Here is a 15819-nt window from a genome sequence, read left to right on the forward strand (position 1 = left end):
CTGTACAGCAAAGTGAATCAGCTATACATGTATATCTCCTCCTTTTTGGATTTCTTTCCCATTTAGGTCACCACAGAGCACTGAGCAGAGTTCCCTGTGCTCTACGGTAGGTTCTCATTAGTTATCTATTTTATACGTCGTAGCGTAATATGTCAATCCCAATCTCCCAATTCATCCCACCCCCTTCCCCCCTTGGTATCCATACGTTTGTTCTCTACCTCTGTATCTCTATTTCTGTTTTGCAAATAAGTTCATGTGTACTGTTTTTCTAGATTCCACATATAAGCAATATTATATATTTGTTTTTCTCTTTCTGACTTACTTCACTCTGTATGACAATCTCTAGGTCCATCCACATCACACCAGTCAGAATGGCCATCATCAAAAAATCTACAAACAATAAATGCTGGAGAGGGTGTGGAGAAAAGGGAACCCCCCCTGCACTGTTGGTGGGAATGTAAACTGGTGTAGCCACTATGGAGAACAGTATGGAGGTTCCTTAAAAAACTAAAAATAGGGACTTCCCTGGTGGCACAGTGGTTAAGAATCCACCTGCCAATTCAGGGGACATGGGTTCGAGCCCTGGTCCAGGAAGATCCCACATGCCACGGAGCAACTAAGCCCGTGTGCCACAACTACTGAGCCCGTGTGCCACAACTACTGAAGCCTGCGCACCTAGAGCCCGTGCTCCGCAACAAGAGAAGCCACTGCAGCGAAAAGCCCACGCACCACAACAAAGAGTGGCACCCGCTCACCACAACTAGAGAAAGCCTGCGTGCAGCAACGAAGACCCAACACAGCCAAAAATTAATTAATTAATTAATTTTTTAAAATAACTAAAAATAGAGCTACCATATGACCCAGCAATCCCACTCCTGGGCATATATCCAGAGAAAACCATAATTCAAAAAGATACATGCACCCGATGTTCACTGCAGCACTATTTACAATAGCCAGGGTATGGAAGCAACCTAAATGCCCATCAACAGAGGAATGGATAAAGAAGATGTGGTACATACATACAATGGAATATTACTCAGCCGTAAAAAGAATGAAATAATGCCATTTGCAGCAACACGGAAATGGATCTAGGGATTATCATACTAAGCGAAGTAAGTCAGAAAGAAAAAGACAAATACCATATGTCACTTATACGTGGAATCTAAAATACAACACAAGGGAACATATCTACAAAACAGAAACAGACTCAAAGGCACAGAAGAACAGACTAGTGGTCGCCAAGAGGGAGGAGGGGAGGGGAGGGAAGTACTGGGAGTTTGGGATTAGCAGGTCCAAACTATTATATATAGGATGGATAAACAACAAGGTCCTACTGTATAGCACGGGGAACTGTATTCAACATCCTGTGATAAGCCATAATGAAAAAGATATGAAAAAGAATATCTGTATATGTGTAACCGTCACTTTGCTGTACAGCAGAAATTAACACAACATTATAAACAACGATAGTTCAATAAAATTTTTAAAAATTAAAAAAAAATTAAAGTATCATTCATTCACTTATGGTTACCAAAGGGGAAAGAGGCGGGAGGGATAAATTAGGAGTTTGGGATTAACAGATATATACTACTATATATAAAATAAACAACAAGGACCTACTATATACCACAGGGAACTATATTCAATATCTTATAAGAACCTATAATGGAAAAGAATCTGAAAAAGAATATAAATATAAGTGACACTTTGCTGTACACCTGAAACTAACACAACATTGTAAATCAACTATACATCAATAAAATTTTTTTAAATTTATTTAAAATGTCATTCATTCATACATGTGTGTCAAGGACCAGCTCAGTTCTGGAGAGGCAGTGGTGAGCCAGGAGGACCCAGTCCCCTGTCCCCGCGGATGCTGAACTTGGCACACAATCTTTTCCTCTGCACTCGACCTCTGGAGCGCACACCTGGGCCATTCAGAGGGTGGCTGCAGGACTGGATACTTCCCCGAGTTTACCGAAGTCCAAACATTTGAAAATGCCCCCAGAAGTTCCAGCACTGCCCTCTCCACTTAAAATGTCTACTAATTCAATCAAGTCTGTTGACAAATGGAAGAGAAATGCCACTCCATATACCTCGTATGTACCAGGTCACAACTCTAAGAAGTCTGCCATGTATTACTTCACTATTATTTGCCATGGATTATTCTCAGAATAATACACACTCATCCCGTTTTAGAGGGTGCATAAACAACGAAGGCACTTGTCCAAGATCACAGAGCTCATCAGTGGCGGAGGCAGATTTGCAGTTAGGTCTGCAAGGCTCCAAAGCTCATGCCCCTTTTCAGCTCGTGACACCATCTCTAACATCCTCTAATCAAGGAAAGTATAAGCTAAAGAGCTTGAAAACACGATGAGGAAAGAATATAAAAAAGTTAATTCTGTAGTCAGCAAAATCTAGAGGAGTCTTTTCTGAAATACTTCCTTCATATTTCTCTCCGTTCATCTGATTAGAACCATCTTGGAGATATTGATGATCTGAATCTAAACTAATATGTTTCTGTCAGAGGGCAGAGCCCCAGACCTCATGACCCCTCTCTCCTCTGGTCATTCGATGGGCCCTCTTAGATTTGCTGTAGGACGAAATACAGTCCTGGGTACAGGAGCAACGCTAAGAGAATATCTGTGGATGGGTTTGGTTCACTGAAATCACCTGAAGGTTTAATTGCAGCTACAGGGCAGGAAAGAGATGAAGGTTGGAAGGTCACCCTGGCACCTCTGCAGGCCAGACAGCGTTCAGAGTATCTGTTTCATCCAGTTTAAGCTGGACTATTTGAACTGGACTAACATCTTTCACAGTGACTGCTCTCTCCTTCCTCAAGGTGGGCCTCCCGTGAAAATTCTGTCCCTTTCGCCCACATTCCTTCCACCACTTCTGCTGCAGGTCAGTCAAACAAAGCAGTTAGGAATTTGCCCAAGAATTTGTGAAGAATTACGAAGGTGCTTACAAAAAAGTCAGCACAAAGGCCACGGGATGAAGACTAGAACACTCTGACCCCACAGTGAGACTGGATACAGAAAGCAGGGAGGCATCAGCCTGGAGGAATAATCCCGAAGACTCCTGAGTCTCAGAGCATTTTTCTCAAAGGCTTGGAGCTCTACCTGCAGAAGGACCAGCCCTCACGTTGGCACGGTCTCGGGCCACGAGATCCCTGAAATATTTCCAACTTAATGTTCTCCCTCTTGTCTGGGCACCAATAATTCACTGTAGGCAGTGCAGTTTCCTTATTGCCTTTGCTGGGCCCTAGGAGCTACATTCTCGAGTGAGAACTGGCATTCTGGAATGGACTTCCTGCCAAGACCACCCTTAGGACTGAGGAACAGAAGCCCAACCCAAGCCACCTGCCACCAGGAACAACGGTCTAATGTCCAACTACTGACGACACCCCTTCCCCTCATCAAAGCCACTTACGTGAAAGGCCGAACGCCCTGACTCAGCCTTGAAGGACCATCACCACCTGCCCCCACTTTTACAGTCTCATTGACAGGGAACTCCTAGACCTTCCCTCAAATATCTGCTTTCTAGATTCTCTAAATTTAGTTAAGGCTCTTCCTGCCTTCCTAACCCTCCCTTCTCTGGCCAGCAAACTGGACACTCCTTCAAGGCCCCCTCAGAACTTCCCTGGCTGTCCAGTGGTTAAGACTGCACTTCCACCTAAATGTAAGGCCAGAAACTATCAAACTCTTAGAGGAAAACATAGGCAGAACACTCTATGACGTAAATCACAGCAAGATCCTTTCTGACCCACCTCCTAGAGTAATGGAAATAAAAACAAAAATAAACAAATGGGACCTAATGAAACTTCAAAGCTTTTGCACAGCAAAGGAAACCATAAACAAGACCAAAAGACAACCCTCAGAATGGGAGAAAATATTTGCAAATGAAGCAACCGACAAAGGATTAATCTCCAAAATTTACAAGCAGCTCATGCAGCTCAATAACAAAAAAACAAACAACCCAATCCAAAAATGGGCAGAAGACCTAAATAGACATTTCTCCAAAGAAGATATACAGACTGCCAACAAACACATGAAAGAATGCTCAACATCATTAATCATTAGAGAAATGCAAATCAAAACTACAATAAGATATCATCTCACACTAGTCAGAATGGCCATCATCAAAAAATGTAGAAACAATAAATGCTGGAGAGGGTGTGGAGAAAAGGGAACACTCTTGCACTGCTGGTGGGAATGTGAATTGGTTCAGCCACTATGGAGAACAGTATGGAGGTTCCTTAAAAAACTACAAATAGAACTACCATATGACCCAGCAATCCCACTACTGGGCATATACCCTGAGAAAACCAAAATTCAAAAAGAGTCATGTACCAAAATGTTCATTGCAGCTCTATTTACAATAGCCCGGAGATGGAAACAACCTAAGTGCCCATCATCGGATGAATGGATAAAGAAGATGTGGCACATATATACAATGGAATATTACTCAGCCATAAAAAGAAACGAAATTGAGCTATTTGTAATGAGGTGGATAGACCTAGAGTCTGTCATACAGAGTGAAGTAAGTCAGAAAGAAAAAGACAAATACCATATGCTAACACATATATATGGAATTTAAGAAAAAAAAATGTCATGAAGAACCTAGGGGTAAGGCAGGAACAAAGACGCAGACCTCCTAGAGAACGGACTTGAGGTTATGGGGAGGGGGAAGGGTGAGCTGTGACAGGGCGAGAGAGAGTCATGGACATATATACACTACCAAACGTAAGGTAGATAGCTAGTGGGAAGCAGCCGCATGGCACAGGGATATTGGCTCGGTGCTGTGTGACAGCCTGGAGGGGTGGGATAGGGAGGGTGGGAGGGAGGGAGACGCAAGAGGGAAGACATATGGGAACATATGTTTATGTATGACTGATTCACTTTGTTATAAAGCAGAAACTAACACACCATTGTAAAGCAATTATACCCCAATAAAGATGTTAAAAAAAAAAAAAAAAAAAAGACTGTACTTCCACTGCAGGGGGAGCGGGTTCGATCCCTGGTCGGGGAGCTAGGATCCTGCATGCTGCACAGTGTGGCCAAAAATAAAAGAAAAACATTTTTTAAATTAAAAAAAAAGGCCCAATCAAAAAACAGTTCCCTATGATGCCTTGTCTCTTTCCCCAGCAGTTATTTCTCATCAATCTGTAGTGCTTCCACATTGTCCACCCCTTCCTTACAGCACAGACTGTAGGTACTTGAACGCCTGTCTGTCCATCTCCTCAACTGGGAGCTTCTCCATGGCAGGGAGATGCCACGGAGTCATTTCTGAATCCCAGAAAGAACTGGCGAATCAACAAGTGTGTCTGGGTTGCCATTATTCTCAAACTGCTTTATCATGAATTACGATATTCCCCTCAACGTGCTTTCTCCAAGTTTAAGAATCAGGGAACATCAGTCATTATTCAGAGCATGGGTTTCTGGACTCACACAGACCTGCGTCAACTCCATGACATCCAGGCAAGTGACCTCAGGCGGATCTCACAGAGATTCCTCCACCTGAGGCCTTGCCTTGCCTCAAAGTTGTCAGGAGGATTAACTGAGGTGATGTATGTAAAGTTCTCTGCCTGGTGCCTGAACGTAGTAAGCGCTCAAGAAGCAGTGGATACGAATAAACATGATGGGAATAACCACAGGGCCACCAGAGTACAGACCTCCGAGAAGGTGACTGGCAGGCTCAGGGTTCATTCAGTTCCCAGAGCAGAATACACAAGACTCAGCATCAACTCTATTCCGCCGAGAAAAGCACATGCTTGGGGGGGGGGGGGGGGGGGGGACGCGGGTTGGGACTCAGAGGCAGGACTCATGCATTTGTACATTTAATGCACATTTGAGTACCTGCTATATGCTAGTCCTTGGGAATAGAACAGAACATAAAAGAGTCTCTGCCTCTGAGCCCTGAATGAAGAGATGACTGTCTTATCCCGGGAGCGGCTGAGATGGGAGCCAGCCCCGTGCTCCACACTGAGGGGAAACCCTCGCCTTGCCCCACGTTTCCCAGAAAGTCCACCAAAGGGCCCTGTGTGAAGCGGACATTCCCCATTCAAAGTGCGACTCTACCCCTCTCTGTTCCCCTTGACCTTGGAGAGGTGATGTCCTCAAGCAACCTCAGCAGAGCAGAAGCTCAAGTTCATACTTATTAGGCAAGATTCAATAGAAGCATCATCTTTTTTCCACGTTAAAAATAGCTTCTTGTTTAAAGTAACTGTATGTGGGGAATGTTTAAAGGAAAAATGAACTTCACTACCTGGTCATTCTCAGAAAATCCTGGGATATGTTTATATGTTACCATTTGTAACAACATTGCCCAACGATTTTAAAACTGAAAACAGATTTCAGCTCAGCCACCTGGAAAGCTCAAGTGTATGCAGAGCCCACAGTTAGGCCAAAGGAAACTCCCAGCTTCTTCAAAGCTGTGAACCAAATCGACACCACCGAGATTGCTGTGCCTTCTTATTTTTACAAAATCACTTACGTGAGAAGAAATCCTTGCATGTGAGAGTTCCGAAACCCAAATCCCACAACTGCTTTCTCTTTTGTTACCAGGTACTGAATTAAGAAATCTGGTAAACTCAATTTCTTCTTAAGAAGTCACAGACATGGTGACACATCCGGCCAGCATAACTGGCAAAACATTCTACAAGGGAACACCACAATTCCTTCCCTCTCCAAAAAGGAAGTTAAGGAACGGAGAAGGGAAAATATCGCCTTCAGATCACATGGACGTCTGAAGAGGACCCACATACGTCTCTTCTCCACTTTCCCTAAGACTTCTACACCCCCAGTTCAGATCAACAGGTAGGCTAAGAGCTGGGGCGCCTTTAGCATCCCCAAAGTTTGTTTGTGTGTCTCTGGCACCGATACCTGCATCAGAAAATATCAGAACAGAAGCAGCACTGACGGTAAGGACTTTGACCTCCCAACAGGAAGGAGCCCTAGAGGGGGTCGGTCGGGAGAAGGGTGAGGATTCAGTCATCACTATAGCTAATATTGTAATGCAACAGTTAACAAACTGAAATTAATGCAAAAAAATCTATCGCGGATCAAATATCGAAATGTTAAATAAAGACAGAACCAGTATTACTGATTTTTCTTTTTACCTCTAGTACCTACCTTTGCTTGTGTCTCATAAAAGGCTATAGAATCGACCAGCCACAAGCCCGGGGCTCAGCTGTGAGCACCCATTGGGTAGAGCCTGGGAACGGCTGTGGGAAGGAGAGAGAAAGGACCCAAGCACACTCATGGCTTAGCAATGTTGGGCAAATAACAACCTTTTGCTGAGTAACATGGAAATAGATCTGAAACATATGGATTAAATTCCTCCCAAAATAAACACAATTTTTAAAGGAAAGGAAAAGTACTTAGCCACTATGTTTGAGGTTTTCCTGAACCCAAACCTTTGGAAAATCAGCATACGAGCGAATTACTCAGGGGCTGTAACACAGTCAGCTTTGAAACAGGCTCGTCATAAGCCACCAGTTTGTTTTCAAAACGAAAAAATTTAACAGTTTGCCCAAATCTGCTCCCCGGCTCAATCCTTTTGAGGTTCATTGTCGTTGTTCTTTACAGGAAGGAGAACAGTTTGGCGTGCCCGCCCTCCCCTGGGAGGCTCTGGAGACCCAACAATCTGGGGCACTCGAGGAGACCAAGCTGGGAATAACGGTCCGCACCACTCAGCACGGACAAGAGCCGTGGAAAGAAGGCACCCGGGTGAGTGATGCATTGGACTAAGAGCTGGACAGACCCCCAAGATGTCACCCTGTACCAGCTCTGTACCCTTGGGCATCAGTGTACTCATTGCCCACATGCAGGTACCACTGCCTCCTCAGGGGAGTGGAGGGAAGGAGGGCATGCAGCGTGGTGAGAGCCGGGCAGCAGCCTCTGCATCCAAGTGGACAGCTCAGGCTCATCACTGGCCACCCATCAGACAGTCCTGTGGGACCTCGGGAACCAGTGTCTTTGGTCACCCGTCCCAGCCTAAGTCCCGCCCTGGGAAGCAAGGAGAAGCTGAATCCCTGCAGTTTGGGAGTCAAGGCCATAGTTCCGGGTGTTCCAGTTTCCAAGGCAATGGGGGCCGATACCAAGACCTCCGGACACGAGGCCACCTGGATACGGAGGCTGCTGATCGCCAGCTCTCCGGCCTTCCCGGACACTGCCCAGTTCCATGTGTTGTTGGTCTGGCAGCAGAACAAGCCCCAGACAACTACAGATGCCCGTCCTGGAGGGAACCCTCGTTTGCCCCTTCCCTCCATCAGGGTTCCTCACATACCCAGTGGAGCGCTCCAGACTGAACATACCTTACTTTCATCACCTTACATCAGTCATATGGTGATGTTTTTGGAGCTGTCTCTATGAACAGAGGGAGCTCTTCAGATCCCTTTCTGAAGGCTGGCGGCACCCATCAGTGAGGGGTGGGGCTCTCTTTGGGCGTTGTCCCATTTAGAGTATCAATTTCCTCCTTTAAGAGAGCTTTGGAAGATGCCCACGGGAGCTCCAGCTCGAACTGAAACCTTCCGCCTCACCCCGGGCCAGTGGAACTTTTCCATTCTTATATTTCTGGCTTACAGTCCCTTTTCAAAACTCACTCTTGGCTACATCAATGAAAAGGGATGCAAGATCCCGGGTAGAATTTGTTGAGTCTTATACCCTAGAAATATGCTTTTTTTTCCTTGCCAGCTTTTAGAGACTCTGAAAAGCCTCGTAAGATTAGAAAAGATTGAGTAACAAAGTTGAAAATAAAAAGCCCATCTCTGCAAGAAGCTCACAGCTCCACTGTCCTCCTCCGGTGGTCCTCTACGGCTGGAGTTTTTTTTGAAACAGCACCTGCCACGTTTCCTTCCCCACCCATACCCCATATACCCCATGTTCGTTAGAGTGTCACACTGGATAATTCTGGTTTCTTTTCATTGAAAATTGTTGACTCAACAACCAGCAAGACGTCTAGAATGGGAAGAAGACTTGGCAAGACAAACGACGGTAAGACCAAGATAACACTCTTAATGTTACTGCCAAGAGCAAAGGGAGAGGCTCCAGGACAGAGGTTTCCAAACTGGGTTCCTTGGAACCCATAGAGCTCCATGGACTCCCTTGAGGACCTCAAGACGAAAACCAAACCCCTACTCCCAGCCGCAGTCACATTTCCTCTGGTTTGTACATTAGGATTTAGTAAGATTTTATGGAAAAAATATGGTTAAATTAATTTTAAACCACTGGCCCAAGAAACAAAAGGCCCCAGAGACCTACAGCTGCCCGGAAGGACTCTCTCTCTCTCTTTGGTCAGGTGTGGCCCAAGGTCTGGGCGGTTCAGGTACAGGGCTTTGTGCAACTGAGGGGTTGCAGGAAGTGAAAGGTTGAAGCCTGTCTGTGCTTCTGGATCTTTCCCCATGGCCCCCTCTCTGTGTAGCATGCCTTCTGAACGCCACTCCCCACATTGGTTTCACCAGAAAAATCCCTGTAAACTGCTAATCCTTCTAGACGCACCTCTTCTCATGCCCCTTCTCAGGGAAGCTTCCTGGGATGTCCCCTGGCTTTGCCTTCCCCCGGCAGGCCCCCTGCCCACCACACCTCCTGACCCATCTGTCCTCGCCTCGGTCACACTGCCTGGCAACTGCTGACACTGATGTCTGCTCCCCCCGTGGGACTGTTAGCTCTGGAGGACAGAGACCATTTATTCAGCTCTGTCTCCCCAGTGGCTAACACATGGCCTGCCCCGTAGAAGAAGCTCAAAACCTTGTACTCAATTTCTTCCCTGCTTCCAGATGCGGCAGTGGGTGACTCAGTGCTACTGCACCCTTGCATCTTGGGCTGCAGGGGGCATCGCTGATTACCAGCTCATCCCCACAGGAAGGCTACAGGGAGGGCAGCTGAGGAAGACAATTGAGCCTTGAATTTCATTTTCAGGTTCCAAAAAAAAAAAGTTGTGATCTTTAGAGTCAAGTGAAGTTGTTTAAATGTAAACAGGCATTCTCAGTGTCTGGAACCAGAGTGAGATGAAATTCCCCAAGTGATCTCTTAATACCACCAAAATTACATTCAAATGCCTCTGCCAGGCAAAGATAAATTACCATTTGCACAATGGTCTTGCACTTAAAAGTAACTCGGTCCAGAGAGCTTTGGAAAATTTATTATGACCAGGAAAAGGGGAAACTCAAAGGGGTTCAAGATATTTAGTCTACTGATAAGACAGCTTAGGAGTGACAATAATTATCTCCAAGAATTTGAAGGGTCGTTAGAAGGTCATTAGGAGGACACAGGCCAGCTGGGCCCCATCTACTCGGACATCAGAAATGGACTTAAATTATACCAAAAAGAGTTGAGTTGGCATCACAGAAGGTCAGCAGTGATGTAAGCCCTGGCGACCCAAAGGGAGCTCCACAGACCAGCAGCATCACCTGGGAGCTTGTGAGAAATGCAGATGCTCAGGCTCCACCCCAGATCGACCTGATCAGAACTTGCATTTTAACAAGCCGCCCCTGTGATCTGTTTGCCTATGAAAGTCTGAAAAGTCCTGCCCACTGTACTTTCCTCAGTCCCATGGGCTGGGTCCATGCCTTATAGCCAGAAAGTCTCAGGCCAACAGCATGAACTCCTGACCCCAGAAAAGGTCCCCAGCTTCCTGGGGAAGTCTGCAGCCCTCCTGCCCCCTCCTCCAGTGATGTCTAGAAACAGGAGAGGCAGAAGTCTGGCACAGATACTTCACATGCCGGAAGGACCAGTTTCTAGACGTGCCTTCCCTGTAACACAAAATGCCTCGTGGCTAAGCTCTTTTATGGACAGCTGAGGGAAAGAAACACACAGGGTTTTCAAAAGCAGTTGTCTGGTCAAAGCACTTTAAACCTGAGTTCGATCTATCATGTGGCTGTCCTCGCAGAAGATTCAAAGATAATGCCTCAGCAATATCCCCATGCAAGGAGCCAGGCTGTCCGGAGCTAGAGGGAGGAAACCTGTTCTGAGTAAGCGCCAGCGGGGGAGGCCGGCTGCCTGTGCGCCCCACGCACCCTCCCCTACCGAAGGCTCCCACACCTGCAGGGGGTGGGAAGGGAAGGATGGATTCGGATGTCTGGAACCGAGCTGAGCCTAGAGAGGGGCCCTGGAAAATAACAGGAGCAGGGGAGAGCAGCAGGTCCTCTCCCTCCGGGTGGGGGAGTGCACTTCCCGGCACCGAGGGAACTGAGCAGAAAGCAAATGTGTATTTGATGACATTTCTCTGCGTGCAGCCTCTCTTCTGAAGAGCCAGGTTTGAAGGAAGCCTCGCATCAAAGCAGACAGGAAAAAGAAGGATAGGGAACCTACCAGAGAGACTAGGATGGCCCCTGGAAGTGCAGATAATGAGCGTCACTATGAGAGGCACCGGAGCCCTAGCCAATTTAACGAAATATCCACATGCCAGGCCTTTGGGAAAGGAGGCTCAGGGCCCAGCTATCAGCTGGCGAAACAATAAAAGGGAACTCGGTACTGAGAAGTCTCCTTCCGACCCATTACCATCCTAAACTCCTACTAACCTAACCAGATAGGAGAGTAAGGATGCGATCCTCCCCTGTTCCCTGTTCAGAGGAAACTGAATCGCCTCCACGTAATGATAAAAGCCAAGCAAAAGGAGACAACTGATGCATTACTCGGATGAGATGATCCATCTGGGCATCTGCCGTCGTGTGGAATGAGAGACGTAGCCTAGATTGATCACGGATATAGGCTCTTGTGAATGCAACCCATAAGCACAACTTTGTTCCTTTTAGGAACCCAACACACATGCTTGTATTTCTCTTTTGATTTATAACTACAAGTGCAAAATGTTTTTATCCTATCAAATTGTGCTCCTCTGTCAATACCACAGAAGGTACTAAAAGGGGGTCACTTAAGCGGCGGGCTTCAAAGGAGGCTGAGAGTAACTGAATTCACCCCTGTCATCCCGCCGGCCTTCCCCACTGAATGCCACTCTTGCCATTTGATCCGTCCGTCCCAGACACACAGACACTGCTGCAACAGGCAGAATGCCACACGATCTGTGAAGAGCCCCTTTCTGCCTCTCACACCAGTCCCTCCCCTCTCTGGCCCCTATACTCCAAAAGTGTTCTGTAGTTCAATAGTTTTCCTACCAGAAAGTCTTGTGTGCTGGAAACCGGAACTGCATGGGAGTCCAGAGAAGAGAACCGGGACTTAAAGGTCAGCCAGGGCCCATGTCCTCCTGTTCCGTTCACATTACCGGGTAGACAAAAGTCACAGAAAGATTCTCAGCATCTGTGGACTGCATCCTTCAGTTCCACTCCTTTCAGATGGAGGGAGCTAAGATTACTTCTGATCTACTAAAGAAAAAAAATATAGAAAATCTAAGAGCCCCAGAACGTGAAACTGGCAGAAACACACACACACACAGACACGCACACATACACACATACATTTTGTGGGGAAAAAAAAAAAGTCTAACTGTAAGATTGGACCCACTACAACTCCATTATCCAAACCTCTGTGGTGCGTCACATTTTAGGGATTTCTACCAGACAGACCCCCGAAGGTGGAGCTGGAGGAAATTTTCAGCTCTATCTGAGAACAAATAATTGACAATGCAGCAGGCAGAGCGAGTGCGTGCCTTGGTCAGGGTCTCACAGCCAAGCAAGGCTCAAGCACAGGGGAATGCGCTTCCTGCCTGGTAACGACCACTCAGGGGTTTCCTAGCCCAGGTGCTGCCCTAGTGCAGCAACCCCTCACTTCACCCTGCAGGAATCCAGAAATGGGGCTGTGGACGCCAATCTCCATCAGTACCCGAGGGAACTTCACCTTCAAGAGGACAAAAAGGCCCCTCGGAAGATCCTGCATTCTTTTGAGAGAAGAATCAGGAAGAATCGATCATTTCAACCAGAGGGCTGTGACAAGATTTTGAAAATTACTTACTTTATCTTTTCTCCAGGTGATACAGGTGGGAAAAACAGGCAACTGATTTGTTTCATGCAAAAATTCTTCCATTTCTCTTTGGTGAACAAGTTTTCTTTGTTTTGGTTTGGTTCTGTTTGTTTGCATTGTGATCAACTTCAGCACTTTCATCAAGTCCATCAACAAGTTCTCGAACATGAATATGAAGTGGAGCTGGAGTCCCCATCAAACAATTACTAGGTTAGGAAAGAGAATAGAGGGCTGGTGAACGTAAGTCAAAAGCAGTGCACAACCGTCTTTAAAATATCCCTACAATCGCTACCATTTCAAGAGATTTCTCTGTGCTCAGCACCGGTATACGTGCTTTACACGGTGCTACTTAATTCTCATCAGCAACTCTGCAAGGTAGATTGTGTTGTCCCCAGTTTACAGATGGGGAAACAGACACAGAACTTAAGTGACTTTCGAGAAGTCACACATGCTGCTCCCAAAATAAATAAAGATGCTTAATTGTTTTTACTCTCCACGGGCCTTCGCCAGTCACAAACAGAAGCAGATCTTCTGAATTTCTTGCAATTTTAAAATGAAGGAAGATACATCTTCTGTGTAGGTGAAAATGACAAAATGAAGAGCCTTAGCCAACGTCATTTCTTATCAGAGGAGGGAGACGTTTAATTTACTCAGATTAACCCCTACAGGTTCTCTCCACCCTGTTTCCAAGCAACCAACTCGAAAAACCCACTACTGGGCTAAAGAGGAACCAATGGAAGCTTCTTTAAAAGTGTTACGGACCTGGGAGGAAATGATTAGGATCGGAAAACAGCATGGCTTTTTGCACATGCATCCGAACTCATTCTCTATGCAGGTGTTCTGTCTGATTCTTCTCCATTCTGTCACCGTAACTGTGAAACTAATATCGCCTCCCAGTACCATATTTACTAAATAATTTAATGAAACGGAACATGACCCCATATCGTGTGCAGAAAACTGTTTGAGGGAGGTCCCTAATTAGGTCTGGCATTATGTCACTGCCTCAGTCGAACGCTCAGGCGTCGCACAGTCATAACACCTCGGAGGGCCCCGTGGGGCTGCTGAAAAGCCAGAGAAGCCCACCAGCCTCACCATCCCGGAGGTCCTGTACAGAGCTCAGCTGCAGGCTGACCTAGCAGCCGATCACAAACCACGCAGGCTCCCTTTATCTTCCTTTTGAGTGGCTCACGTCGCCTTGGGACCGGACACCGAGGGTTCCCGCAGACTACTGGTCCCTCTCCTCCTGCCCTGTGCCCTTACTCTGAGTCTGGGAGGAAAGCCGCGCGACTTCCCCGGGAGACCCAGGGCCACAGGCCGGGAGTGGAGGAAGCGGCTGGGAGCTGTCCATGGTGGCTCCGCGCCTGGGCACGCAGAGCCGCCGGCTCCCGCCCCCGGGCGCGCCCGGGATAACGCTCCAGACCGCCGGAATGGAGAGAGAGACTCGCTCCCAGGCTGCAGCCAGGCACTGGCTCACACATCAAAAGGTTAGTTTAAAAAGGGAGTTCTCACCTGTGGGCAGCGTTGGCTGCATGAAGCAGGACTCAGGACCTCAGATCCGGCTCCTGGCGGCGCGCCGGGGACGGCAGTAGTGTTGGACCCTTGGGGAACGGCGGCCGTCTCTGAGAACGCGGTCAGCGAGTCTGCGGCGGAGGACCTCGGCGCACTGAGCTCCTTTCTCAAGAGCACATGCGTCCGGCCGGGTCCATTCCAGAATGTCTCTGGCCCTGGTTCCCAGAGCGGCGAGCTGGAGACCTGGCCACGGCCCTGGCCTGCGCTCCACCAGGTCCCTGACTTTCTTCCCAACCTAATATGACCTTTCTTGGAGCTGACGACCCTTGCCAGGGACCGCCGAACCCTCTTGCAGCGATGGCAGGTTGGGGCTCTCAGCCTAAACAGCAGTAGGGGCCCTCGTGTCATCTAATATTCAATTGCCTCCACCCGTCGCGTGCCAGAGCGATGCTGGGTGCCTAGCGCCGTCGGGGAGTGCGCGAGCGTGTAGGCAGCGGGAGGCGGAGGGAGACACCAGAAGGAAGACCGTGCTGAAGGCCGAGCAGCAGGGCGCAGACCTGTTGCCAGATGCATGCCCACTCATGCACAGTGTGAGACGGCTCCTTATGGGCTGGACTCCGCGACCTGACCCTCGGAGCAGTCCCTCCTCGGCAAGACACTGTTTGGGGCGCAAGCCCCCCCGAGACATTCAGAACGGGGGAACTCTAAGGAAAACGGGTATCTGCCCCCGGCTGGATGCGCTCCGGGGACACTGGAGCCCCTGGCACCTGCTGCTTCCAAAGGCTCACACGACCTCAGAGAAATCCCACAGCGGACAGAGACAAGGACGTGTGCCCCTCAACAGACACGTGGACAGACAGACAGAGGCGGACCGCACAGCACTGAGTGGACAAACAAGCCAATGACGGGTAACGTTTTCCCTATCACTGGTGGAGGCGCTGAACCCCCAGTCTGCCCTCCCCTCTGAGGCTGGGCAGTACGCGCAGCCCTGGCGCGCCGAGCCCGGCCCTCTTACCTCCCGGTCGGTAGCCAAGACAGTGGCACGCCTCGCGGGCCAGAAGCGCAGCGGCCGGAGCGGTCGGGGGCACACTGACGGGCCCTGCGATCTCCCGGGACGTAGGCAAGCGGAGTGGTAGTTCGTCTGGGAAAGCGGGGCTCAGCCCCTGACCACGCTCAGCTCCTCCGGCCCCGAGCGCCCCGCCGCCGACGCCCGCCGCGCCGCTTGCGCTCGCCAGGCTCAGCCGGGTTGCAACGCGCTGCGCTCGCCCGCGCTCCCCAGCCGCCGGCCAGAGCGGCGGCTTTTATAGCGAGCTGCCGCTTCAGCTGGCCGCGCCGGGCTGACTCCTCCCCGGGGCCCCTGACGCCCGCGCGCCACCGACCCGCCCCCCGCTGA

The 15819-nt window shown here is 48.5% G+C and overlaps 1 protein-coding gene across 1 annotated transcript in view; it reads right to left on the reverse strand.

Moving 5' to 3' along the window:
- Nucleotides 1–15618, reverse strand: part of CEMIP (cell migration inducing hyaluronidase 1) — a 162912-nt gene extending 147294 nt beyond the window's left edge. Inside the window, exon 1 of the mRNA XM_033852225.2 lies at nt 15442–15618. The gene's annotated coding sequence lies outside the window, so the exon portion shown is untranslated. The remainder of the gene's footprint in view (nt 1–15441) is intronic.
- Between the last annotated feature and the right edge of the window lie 201 nt (nt 15619–15819).

Source organism: Tursiops truncatus, chromosome 2 (genome assembly GCF_011762595.2).
Source record: "Tursiops truncatus isolate mTurTru1 chromosome 2, mTurTru1.mat.Y, whole genome shotgun sequence".
Lineage (NCBI taxonomy): Eukaryota > Metazoa > Chordata > Mammalia > Artiodactyla > Delphinidae > Tursiops > Tursiops truncatus.